Raw genomic sequence first — 12,346 nt, 5'->3', positions numbered from 1 at the left:
ACCATACTTCACCACGCTGGTACAGGCGGAGCGCAATAGTACAGAAGCACAGGGCTGAGGGCAGGGGAGCGACGCTCACAACGAGCGGAGCGCCGGGTGTAATACAACGGATCAAGTTGGCACAGTAGGGGGCACTGGTGGTTCTTCTGCCAGTCGATCAACCCATGGCACCTGCTGGGTCTGTACCGCGTCCTCCTGTCAGAGAGCCTTGGACACGTCACGTGGCCTCAAAGTGCACCTAGCCTGGCACAGGCGCCGTGGTGACGTCGCCATCACTTCGTGGCAAATAGCGGGTATTGGTACGAGGGCCGTCCATAAATGACGTCACGCACCTAGGGGGGGGGGGGGCGGTCAGACACTTGTGACGATGAGTTACGAGGAGGTTTGAGAAATGTGACGTCACATCAAAATGCGCAACTTTAAATAAATAAAGACAACACGTTCTACTTAATTAAATAGACTTTTTAATAAATGTTTCTCCTACAACATCAGATTGCAGCGCCAAATTAAATACGCACTACAATGACAATAGTTTAAAGCGATTTGAAGCATGTTTTATTTTTTTTTTGGGGGGGGGGGCAGAGCTTTGTGACGTCATATTTCAGGGGGGGTCTGACTTTGTGTGACGCCGTGTGCCGATGAGGGCGGGGAGGTAAAAAATCGTCAAAAATCGCGTGACGTGATATATGGACGGCCCCACAGCACTGCCCACCATCAAAAATAAGAATAGCTTTCACCCTTTCTGGCAATAAAACCTATTCTTATTTTGTGATACCCTTGATAATGACAAAAGGTCCATTGATATTGTACTGCCAATTGTTGTCGTGACAACATCTATACCACCTCTTCTTGGTTCTTTCGGTAAAGTCACGTAGAAGGGAAGCATTAAAATAATAAAAATAAAACATAATAAAATAATTCTCACGACGTTTCCGCCACAACACAAGCAGCCGTCCTCAGGTGAAGAATGAAACACCACCAAGCTTGGAGCGTATATATTTAAGCTGGGTTGGAGGGGGGAAGAAGAGCGCCTTGACAAAATAATTTGCATATCAAGAGGAATTTAGCATATTTAGGGGAAATGCGTGACTTTACCGAAAGAACCAAGAAGATGAATCCCTGCAATCACGAAAGCTTTAAATCGAAACCTATACCACCTGTTATGCAATCATGGTTGCCCAATCCACACGCGCGTACGAGCCAGGCTCAGGAGCTGCTTAGCTTCGCCGGGTTTCGTGAGATTTCGAGAGATGTGGCGCATTCCGGAAGAGTTCGTCAGCGGCGACTCTGGTATGTGTTGTGGGCATTCCTGGTGCTTATAGGCCAGCGTGGTATGCGTTGCCATATGTACGTGTAGGTGTGTGTGCACCTGTGTGTGTGTATGTGTCAGTGTGTGTATCAGTGTGTGTGTCTGTGTGTATGTCTGTGTATATGTGTCAGTGTGTGTCAGTGTGTGTATGTCTGTGTGTATGTGTCAGTGTGTGTATCTGTGTGTGTGTCTGTGTGTGTCTGTGTGTGTCTGTGTGCATGTGTGTGTCTGTGTGTGTGTGTCAGTGTGTGTGTCTGTGTGTGTCTGTGTGTATGTGTGTCTGTGTGTATCTGTGTGTGTCTGTGTGTATGTGTGTGTGTGTCAGTGTGTGTGTCTGTGTGTATGTGTATGTCTGTGTGTATCTGTGTGTGTCTGTGTGTATGTGTGTGTGTCAGTGTGTGTGTCTGTGTGTATGTCTGTGTGTATGTGTCAGTGTGTGTGTCTGTGTGTGTCTGTGTGTATGTGTGTCTGTGTGTATCTGTGTGTGTCTGTGTGTATGTGTGTGTGTGTCAGTGTGTGTGTCTGTGTGTGTCTGTGTGTATGTGTATGTCTGTGTGTATCTGTGTGTGTCTGTGTGTATGTGTGTGTGTCAGTGTGTGTGTCTGTGTGTATGTCTGTGTGTATGTGTCAGTGTGTGTGTCTGTGTGTATGTGTCAGTGTGTGTATCTGTGTGTGTCTGTGTGTGTGTCTGTGTGTATGTGTCAGTGGCGGTAGTGTCGTGGTTAGCGCTGCGCTACGAACCCGGCCACCCGAGTTCGATTCCCGCTCACGGCCAACACCATTGGCGATTATATGAACCGGTACTGGGCCTCGCCGAGGTCGACTTAGCATCAAATAGTGTAGGGTGTGTCAAACATCGCCACTGGGGGAGACAAAGGCGGCCGTGCGTGGGGCTGGCCACCCACCCCCTCGTGTGCCGTGTCGGCCTTCGTCGGTGCATTATAACAGCACTTGCCCCAACACTCTGTTAAAGCTACACGGGGTTTCTTTGTCTGTGTGTGTGTGGTGGGGGGTGTAGCGGTTAGCGCGTTGTGCCGGCGACGATTATCTGAACCGGACCTGTGCCTACGCTAGGTCGACTCAGCCTTAAATGAGTCACCTTGTGTGGTGTGTAATCAGACATCAGCGCTGGGGAGACAAAGGCGGCCGGGCGTCGTGGTGGTTGCCACACCTTTCCGGCTTTAGTGGTTGCTACTCGCCAACAGCACTTGTCCCATCAGCCTACGAGAGGCTACACGGGGGATCTTTATCTTTGTGGTGTGTGTGTGTGTGTCCAAATAAAATTCAGTCGTAATCCCTCTGTCTCTTTGGGAGTAGGGGCGGTCAGACGAGTCCGCAACCCACCGGACTGGTCTGGCCACGCCTGGCCGCCTTTGTCTTCCCGCCCTCCTCCGCCCCCCTCCGCCCCGGGGCAGGTACGGTACCAGCCGTGGCCGGGTTCGTGGCGAACACACAAGTAGAGACACCCACACCATCAACAACAAGAGGGGGTGTGGCGCTTGTGCGAGGCTAGGTGCACCTCGAGGCCGCCACGCGAAGTGTCGAAGGCTCTCGCTGCTGGCAGGTCACGGGACAGACCCAGATTGACTGCTGTGCCAGGCTAGGTGCAGGAGGTCACGGGACAGACCCAGGTTGACTGCTGTGCCAGGCTAGGTGCAGGAGGTCACGGGACAGACCCAGATGCCGTGGGTTGACTGCTGTGCCAGGCTAGGTGCAGGAGGTCACGGGACAGACCCAGATGCCGTGGGTTGACTGCTGTGCCAGGCTAGGTGCAGGAGGTCACGGGACAGACCCAGATGCCGTGGGTTGACTGCTGTGCCAGGCTAGGTGCAGGAGGCCACGGGACAGACCCAGATGCCTTGGGTTGACTGCCGTGCCAGGCTAGGTGTAGGAGGTCACGGGACAGACCCAGATGCCGTGGGCTAACTACTGTGCCAGGCTAGGTGCAGGAGGCCACGGGACAGACCCAGGTTGACTGCTGTGCCAGGCTAGGTGCAGGAGGCCACGGGACAGACCCAGGTTGACTGCTGTGCCAGACTAGGTGCAGGAGGTCACGGGACAGACGCAGGTGCCGTGGGTTGACTCCTGTGCTAGGCTAGGTGCAGGAGGTCACGGGACAGACCCAGGTGCCGTGGGTTGACTGCTGTGCCAGGCTAGGTGCAAGAGGTCACGGGACAGACGCAGGTGGCATGGGTTGACCGCTGTGCCAGGCTAGGTGCAGGAGGCCACGGGACAGACCCAGGTGCCATGGGTTTACTGCTGTGCCAGGCTAGGTGCAGGAGGTCACGGGACAGACCCAGGTGCCGTGGGTTGACTGGCAGATGCACCACCTGTTTCCCCACTGTGCCACAGACACAGTACGTACACACAACATGTAAATTGACACACGTGGACACACACAGGGACGTAGCGACATACGTATACACACTTCCATGCAAATACACTGGTATCACGTCACTTTCCGCAGACGTCACGCATCTAGGGGGGGGGGGGGAATCAGACATTTGTGACGATGTGTGACGAGGGGGGGGGTTGAGAAATGTGACGTCACATCAAAATGCGCAACTTTAAATAAATATAGACAACACGTTCTACTTAATTCAATAGACTTTTTACAATGATTTGAAGCATGGAAATATGGTTGGGGGGGGGGAGGCAGAGCTTTGTGACGTCATATTTGAGGGGGGGTCTGACTTTTTGTGACGCCGTGTGACGAGGGGGGGGGGTCAAAAATCGTCCAATATCGCGTGACGTCATTTATGGACGGCCCCTGAACAGACTCTTGGGCCAAGTACTGTTAGCTGTTAGCGAGTAGCACCTATGACGGTCTGCGCGGCACCCGAGGGGGGTGGGTGGCCAGCACCACGCCCGGCCGCCTTTGTCTCCCCAGTGGCGATGTTCATAAATCGCAAACGGTACTCATTTGAGGCTGAGTCGACCTAGGGGAGGCCCAGGACCGGTTCGGATCATCGTCACCACTGTTGGCCGTGAGCGGGAATCGAACTCAGGTCGCTGCTCCCCACACACACACAGTACACACACTACATATACACACAGTACATATACACAGAACACACACTACACAAAGAAAAAGATCCCCCGTATAGCCTTAACAGACTTGTGGCAAGTTCTGTTAGCGAGCAGTACACACACTACATACACACACTACACACAGACCACATACATACACAAACCATACACACATACACACACCATACACACCATACACACAGACCACATACATACACACACACTACACACAGACCACATATATACATACACCATACACATACACTACATACACACACACTACATACACACACACTACACACACTACAGACACTACATACACACACACTACATACACAATACACACAATACACACACACACTACATACACACACACACTACACTACACACACTACACACATTACATACACACACACTACACACACTACATACACACACACTACATACACAATACACACACACACAATACACACACACACTACATACACACAATACACACATTACACTACACACACTACATACACAATACACACACTACACTACATACACTACACACACGCAGACACTCCCAGAGGCTGTGACATTTCCCCGAGGAGCCGAGCCGGTCCGGCAGGTCCCCGGCAGAGCCCCGCACCCGGGGGGAGGGGGGGCAGGGGGGGGGCAGCGTGGAGCGGGGCGGCCACGCCCGGACCCCGGCGTGGAGACCCAACCCCAAGCGGAGCGAGAGGCGTGGGAGCCCCGGTGAGAGAGAGAGAGAGGAGGAGACGGAGGGCAGAGAGAGGCAGGTGAGCGAGCGAGCGAGCGCTGGCGGTGTGATGGTGATGGTGGTGATGAGGGTGGTGAGAGTGGTGATGCTTGCGCTGGTGATGGTGGTGTTTGAAAAGTGATGGTGATAGTGGTGATGCTTGTGCTGGTGATGATGGTGGTGGTGATAGTGGTAAGGGTGGTGGTGAATAGTGATGGTGATAGTGGTGAGGGTGGTGATAGTGGTGAGGGTGGTGATGAATAGTGATGATGGTGGTGGTGATAGCAGTGAGGGTGGTGGTGAATAGTGATGATAGTGGTGATTCATGGTGGTGATAGTGGTGGTGATGATAGTGGTGGCGGTGATGATAGTGGTGGCGGTGATGATAGTGGTGGCGGTGATGATAGTGGTGGCGGTGATGATAGTGGTGGTGATTGTGGTAGTCATAGTGGTGGTGATGTTAGTGGTGGTGATGATAGTGGTGGTGATGATAGTGGTGGTGATTGTGGTGGTGATTGTGGTAGTCATAGTGGTGGTGATGGTGGTGATTATGATGGTGGTGGGGCGCTGTCGTGTAGCTGTTATCGCGCTCCACTACGAACCTGGCGCCCAGAGTTCTATTCCAAATCACGGCCACCAACAGCAGTGACGATTATCTCAACCGGTTCCTGGGCCTCCCCTAGGTCGACTTAGCCTCAGATCAGTACCTGGTGTGATATGTAAATCATCACCGCTAGGGAGACAAAGGCGGCCGGGCGTGGTGCTGGCCATCCACCCCATCGTGTGCCGTACCGCCCTGCATAGACACTGCTACTCGCTCACAGCACGTGCCCCAACAGTCTGTTATGTCTCTTTGCTGCCCATTTAATCATCAAAATCAGGGCTCATTAATTTCTCGATGTTTTCCGGAACGCTGCCTAGGCTAGCTTTGGGAGGGGGGGGGGTATCGATTATTACACTGGTCAACACACTTTTTCTGGCATAAGGTATTCCAACGGGTTTAAGGTAATTTTGGGGTGCTGATTCCAAATCTGGCATCAGTTTTTGTCTATCACATCAGAGATATAAAATATTGCATTTTCAATAAAAACTGCAGAAGAAAAATATTAAATAAATGTGGATATCTACATAAAATGATATTATAAACACACTATCCTAAAAATACAGCACCATATTTTAACACTAAAGCAGTCACTGACTCGCAACAACTTGCAATCATAAGTGACAGAGTTAATTTCGGGTAAAATCAATGAAAATGGGGTATGCCGATAGCATACAAATGAGATGTGATAGGGCAAATCTGAGATCAGATTTGGAATCAGCACCCTAAAATTAGTCTAAAACAGCTGCAAAAGTCCAGGCCAGATGTTTTGTTGTTGTTGACCAGTGTTATCGGCGTAAGGAACTAGCACTAGGATACAAACCTTCGTAAATCTTAAAGCACAAACACAACATGGAGTGAGCATTGGGGAAGAGAAGTCGTCTCCTCTGGCGGTCTATTGCCCGTGGTGGTCATTCCACATTTCTATGGCCGGGACCAATCCGCACAAGAGCCACAACACAAGCCCCATTTCTGATTTCTTGGCACAAAGTGACCAATTAGTCCCGCCTGCTTTATCGACCGTGATGATGGTGGTGGTGGCAGCAGTATGGTTGAGAGTGTAATGAATATACTGCTAGTGATGATGGTGGTTATGTTATTGCTGCTAATGATACTGGTGCTGCTGCTGATGACTTGCTGATGTTGATAATGATAAAGTTGTTGCTGATGTTGACTGTTTCTGATGCTGCTGATGATGATGACACTATCGCTGTTCTATTTGCCGAGTTATGATCGCGGTTGCTTCTGCTACTGCAGCTGATGATGATCGCTATACTCTTGCTACTGCTGATGGCGATGGGTGCACTTGCTGGTGATGATGATGAAAGGCATGTGGATTTACCGGTTGAATACCAGTTCAGCCCTGGGTAACTCCAGCTGAAATTAAGAATCAGGAGGGTAGTTACAGTGACTAACACAGCACCCTATAGGAGCCTTGGTCTGGCTCTGTGAGCCTCAGCAATTGACACTGAACCCAATGGGAGAGAGCCTCGGTCTGGCTCTTTGAGCCTCAGTGATTAACACTGAACCCTATGGGAGAGAGCCTCGGTCTGGCTCTGTGAGCCTCAGCAATTGACACTGAACCCAATGGGAGAGAGCCTTGGTCTGGCTATGTGAGCCTCAGTGATTAACACCGAACCCTATGGGAGAGAGCCTTGGTCTGGCTCTGTGAGCCTCAGTGATTAACACTGAACCCTATGGGAGAGAGCCTTGGTCTGGCTCTGTGAGCCTCAGTGATTAACACCGAACCCTATGGGAGAGAGCCTTGGTCTGGCTCTGTGAGCCTCAGTGATTAACACGAACCCTATGGGAGCCTCAGTCTGGCTCTTTGAGCCTCAGTGATTAACACTGAACCCTATGGGAGGGAGCCTTGGTCTGGCTCTGTGAGCCTCAGTGATTAACACTGAACCCTATGGGAGAGAGCCTTGGTCTGGCTCTGTGAGCCTCCGTGATTAACACTGAACCCTATGGGAGAGAGCCTTGGTCTGGCTCTGTGAGCCTCCGTGATTAACACTGAACCCTATGGGAGAGAGCCTTGGTCTGGCTCTGTGAGCCTCCGTGATTAACACTGAACCCTATGGGAGAGAGCCTTGGTCTGGCTCTGTGAGCCTCAGTGATTAACACTGAACCCTATGGGAGAGAGCCTTGGTCTGGCTCTTTGAGCCTCAGTGATTAACACGAACCCAATGGGAGGGAGCCTTGGTCTGGCTCTGTGAGCCTCAGTGACTAGCACTGAACCCTATGGGAGAGAGCCTTGGTCTGGCTCTGTGAGCCTCAGTGACTAGCACTGAACCCTATGGGAGAGAGCCTTGGTCTGGCTCTGTGAGCCTCAGTGATTAACACTGAACCCTATGGGAGAGAGCCTTGGTCTGGCTCTGTGAGCCTCAGTGATTAACACCGAACCCTATGGGAGAGAGCCTTGGTCTGGCTCTGTGAGCCTCAGTGATTAACACTGAACCCTATGGGAGAGAGCCTTGGTCTGGCTCTGTGAGCCTCAGTGATTAGCACTGAACCCTATGGGAGAGAGCCTTGGTCTGGCTCTGTGAGCCTCAGTGACTAGCACTGAACCCTATGGGAGAGAGCCTTGGTCTGGCTCTGTGAGCCTCAGTGACTAGCACTGAACTCTATGGTAGAGAGCCTTGGTCTGGCTCTGTGAGCCTCAGTAACTAGCACTGAACTCTATGGGAAAGGGCCTTGGTCTGGCTCTGTGAGCCTTAGGGAGTCGTGATCAATGCAGGTGTGAGTTTCAAAGTTGATGTTGCTGTGCGTGTGTATTTGTTTGATGATCTCTGTCTCCGCGTAAATCGAATCCAACACGTGACTTGGACCACAGCATCTGTCGGAGGCCACACGAGGAATTCCGACGAGCAGCACCTGCCACAGGCGCCCGGCCACAGCAATCACAGGTGAGTGAAGAGTCTCACAGAGCCAGACTAAGACTCCTCCCACGCGTAGGGTTCAGTGTTCATCACTGAGGCTCACAGAGCCAGGCTAAGGCTCTCTCCCATAGGGTTCAGTGTTAATCACTGAGGCTGACAGAGCCAGGCTAAGGCTCTCTCCCATAGGGTTCAGTGTTAATCACCGAGGCTCACAGAGCCAGGCTAAGGCTCTCTCCCATAGGGTTCAGTGTTAATCACTGAGGCTCACAGAGCCAGGCTAAGGCTCACTCCCATAGGGTTCAGTGTTAATCACTGAGGCTCACAGAGCCAGGCTAAGGCTTTCTCCCATAGGGTTCAGTGTTAATCACTGAGGCTCACAGAGCCAGGCTAAGGCTCTCTCCCATAGGGTGCAGTGTTAATCACTGAGGCTCACAGAGCCAGGCTAAGGCTCTCTCCCATAGAGTTCAGTATTAATCACTGAGGCTCACAAAGCCAGATCAAGGCTTTCTCCCATAGGGTTCAGTGTTAATCACTGAGGCTCACAGAGCCAGACCAAGGCTCTCTCTCATAGGGTTCGGTGTTAATCACTGAGGCTCACAGAGCCAGACCGAGGCTCTCTCCCATAGGGTTCAGTGTTAATCACTGAGGCTCACAGAGCCAGGCTAAGGCTCCCTCTGATAGGGTTCAGTGTTCATCACCGAGGCTCACAGATCCAGACGAAGGCTCCCTCTTATAAGGTTTCGTGTAAATCACTGAGGCTCACAGAGCCAAACTCAGTGTTTATCACTGAGGCTCACAGATCCAGACGAAGGTTCCCGTAGAGTTCAATGGCGATGCCTTCATAAAATGTAACACCAAAATCCTGTACGAGATTGGGCGTATAGATTGTACACACACACACCCAAACATACTGTAATGTACACACACAATCATATTGTGCACACATTGTATATACACACAGACTGTACACACACAAAACTTACTGTATTGTACACACATACTGTCTTGTACACATGTAGTGTTTCGATTTAAAGCTTTCGTGACTGCAGGGATTCATCTTCTTGGTTCTTTCGGTAAAGTCACGTAGAAGGGAAATTATAAAATAATAAAAATAAAACATAATAAAATACAATTCTCACGACGTTTCGGCCACAACGCAAGCAGCCGTCCTCAGGTGAAGAACAGGTCTGTCGGAAAGACAGCGTCTGAATGGGCACCACCAGGCTTGGCAGCGTATATTTAAGCTGCTGGGTTGGAGGAGGAAGGGCGCCTTGACAAAGGAATTTGCATATCAACAGAAGAATTTAGCATATTTATGGGAAATGCAGATATGGAATTAGTCACTACTTGTGTAATGCGTAGGAGGTGGGGTTTCAAAGTCATATTATGCCCGTGCATTATGCGGTATGCAGGATTAGCAGCAACAAAGGAAGGAAGTAGGGTTAGCAGTAATAAAGGGAAGGAATTTTAATAGTAAGGAGCTGCAGCAGCCAAACCACCACGTAAAAAAAGAACTAAAATATAAACTACATCAATATCATAAATATACTAAATATACTCTCCAATAAGCTGAGCTACTAACAGTAAGTCATACATTACAATTCTATGTCGCAAAAAATATAATATGCCTCCAGCTAAACTTTTTCCTTACATCACACGGATCTACCCCGTACTATATAGTGTGAGAATTGTATTTTATTATGTTTTTTTATTATAATTTTATTATTTCCCTTCTAAGTGACTTTACCGAAAGAACCAAGAAGACATGTAGTGTTGTAAAGGACGGACTAATAAACTTCTTTATGGCACACACTGTTTATTGTCTTTAGTACACAGTCCCTAACACACACAAAGGGGTATACGGTCCCCTTACCCATTACCCTGAGGATGTACACCCTCCGGACCTTGTACGCTTAGCTCCTATTCTAAGGAGGTACAGCCAACGGACCTTGCCGTCTATCTAATCTCCCCGCTATCCCAGCGTCCTGCGGCTGGACTTAGGGGAGGCTCACCGACCCACCGCTGGCCCGGCGGGTCCCCGACCTCTGGTCGCTCAGGACCTTCGCCCTCACAAGGGCGGGAAGGCTGGGAGCTAGGGTCCTCCCTATCCTGGACCTAATATCTCCCCTGAGCACTGGTTACACCGAGCCTCAGCCCTAACAAGGGCTGGGAGGCTTGGTCCAGGGTCCTAGATGTCTTCGGCCGACTTGGGTCTTCGTGTAGCAGAACTGCCCAGAGCTCTCAGCGCTTTGGCTTTTATACCGGTTCGTAGCCGGGTTGTCCAATCCCCGGCCACCTTGTGGGACCCTCCGATTGGTCCTTCCCAATCTGGCGTTTGGATCCTACCTCACCCCCTTTGACCCTGACCGTTTGATAGAGCGGGGAAACCCTGGTTACGATCCGCTCTCTCACAGCTTGCGAAGTAGTTATCACCACGACACACACATACAGTACACAAACATTGTACACTCACCCATATCTCACGAACAGAGTGACTGTATACAATTATGAGTCATCATAAAACGTATTACACAAATGCAAAGATTCCCGTGTAGTTCATGTCCACTTTTGGGGCAAGTGCTGTTAGCTAGTAGCACCTATGAAGGCTGGCATGGCACACGAGGGGGTGGGTGGCCAGAACTACGCCCGGCCGCCTTTGTTTCCCCATTGGCGATGTTTAATACATGCCACTGCACCAGGTACTCATTTAAGGCTGAGTCGACCTAGTGGTGGCGAATTTATCTGACGGGTTCAGATAAATTCGTCACTGGTGTTGACCGTGAGCGGGAATCAAACTCAGGGTGCTAGGGACCGTCCATAAATGGCGTCACGCACCTCGGGGGGGGGGGGGGGGCAGACATTTGTGACGATGTGTGACGAGGGGGGGGGGGGGTGATAAATGTGACGTCACATCAAAATGCGCAACTTTAAATAAATATAGACAACACGTTCTACTTCATTAAATAGAGTTTTTAATAAATGTCTTCTCCTACAACATCAGAGTGCAGCGGCACATTAAATACGCGCTACAATGACAATAGTTTAAAGCGATTTGAAGCATGTTTTATATATTTGGGGGGGGGGGGCAGAGCTTTGTGACGTCATATTCGAGGGGGGGGGTCTGACTTTTTGTGACGCCGTGTGACGAGGGGGGGAGGGGGTCAGAAATCGTCCAAAATTGCGTGACGTCATTTATGGACGGGCCCTTAGGTTTGTAGCGCAGTGTGCTATGCGCTACACCCACACACACACATAGATACGCATATAAAGACAAAGATCCCCAGTTTCGCGTTCAACGGACTGTTAGGGCAAGTGCTGTTTGCGAGCACCTATTGAGGCCGGCACGGTACACACACACATTCAGATACAACGCAATGTCATCTACATTCTATTGGTGGCCCGCAGCTGATGGTGGAAACTCCACGTTGCTATGACAGGGTAAACAAAATAATTAAATTACAAATGTTAATAAATAAGTTGACGATTTGCTAGCCTCTCCAGATGATAATAACAAGGATTTTTGACTCATCCCATCAGCCACACAGCATTCTGGGAGCGCGTTTTTGTAGCAGCGTTGGTTCAACTCTCATTTGGAAATACACAAATCATCGCCCCCCTACTGGCAGACTAACGAACAGGGACAGCTTCCACGGGGGGTGCCCCTAGGCTACACTACACAGTTGCAATCATCGGCCCCATACTGGCAGCAGAATATTAAACAAAACAAAAAATATTTTTACCACGTAAGGCCCACTGAGCTATGTAGCTCCTTATCAGATGAA

At 50.4% G+C, this 12,346-nt stretch overlaps 1 protein-coding gene across 1 annotated transcript in view; it reads left to right on the top strand.

The window, feature by feature from the left end:
• The first annotated feature begins 5,045 nt into the window (after positions 1–5,045).
• LOC133357159 (calpain-5-like) overlaps positions 5,046–12,346 on the top strand; it is a 38,960-nt gene continuing 31,659 nt past the window's right edge. Inside the window, 2 exon segments of the mRNA XM_061574972.1 lie at positions 5,046–5,124; positions 8,519–8,591. The gene's annotated coding sequence lies outside the window, so the exon portion shown is untranslated.

Source organism: Lethenteron reissneri, chromosome 57, assembly GCF_015708825.2.
Source record: "Lethenteron reissneri isolate LAM-NWPU_2019-01 chromosome 57, ASM1570882v1, whole genome shotgun sequence".
NCBI lineage: Eukaryota > Metazoa > Chordata > Hyperoartia > Petromyzontiformes > Petromyzontidae > Lethenteron > Lethenteron reissneri.
Note: the sequence above shows the minus strand (reverse complement) of the source record. Positions and strands in the feature narration are given on the sequence as shown.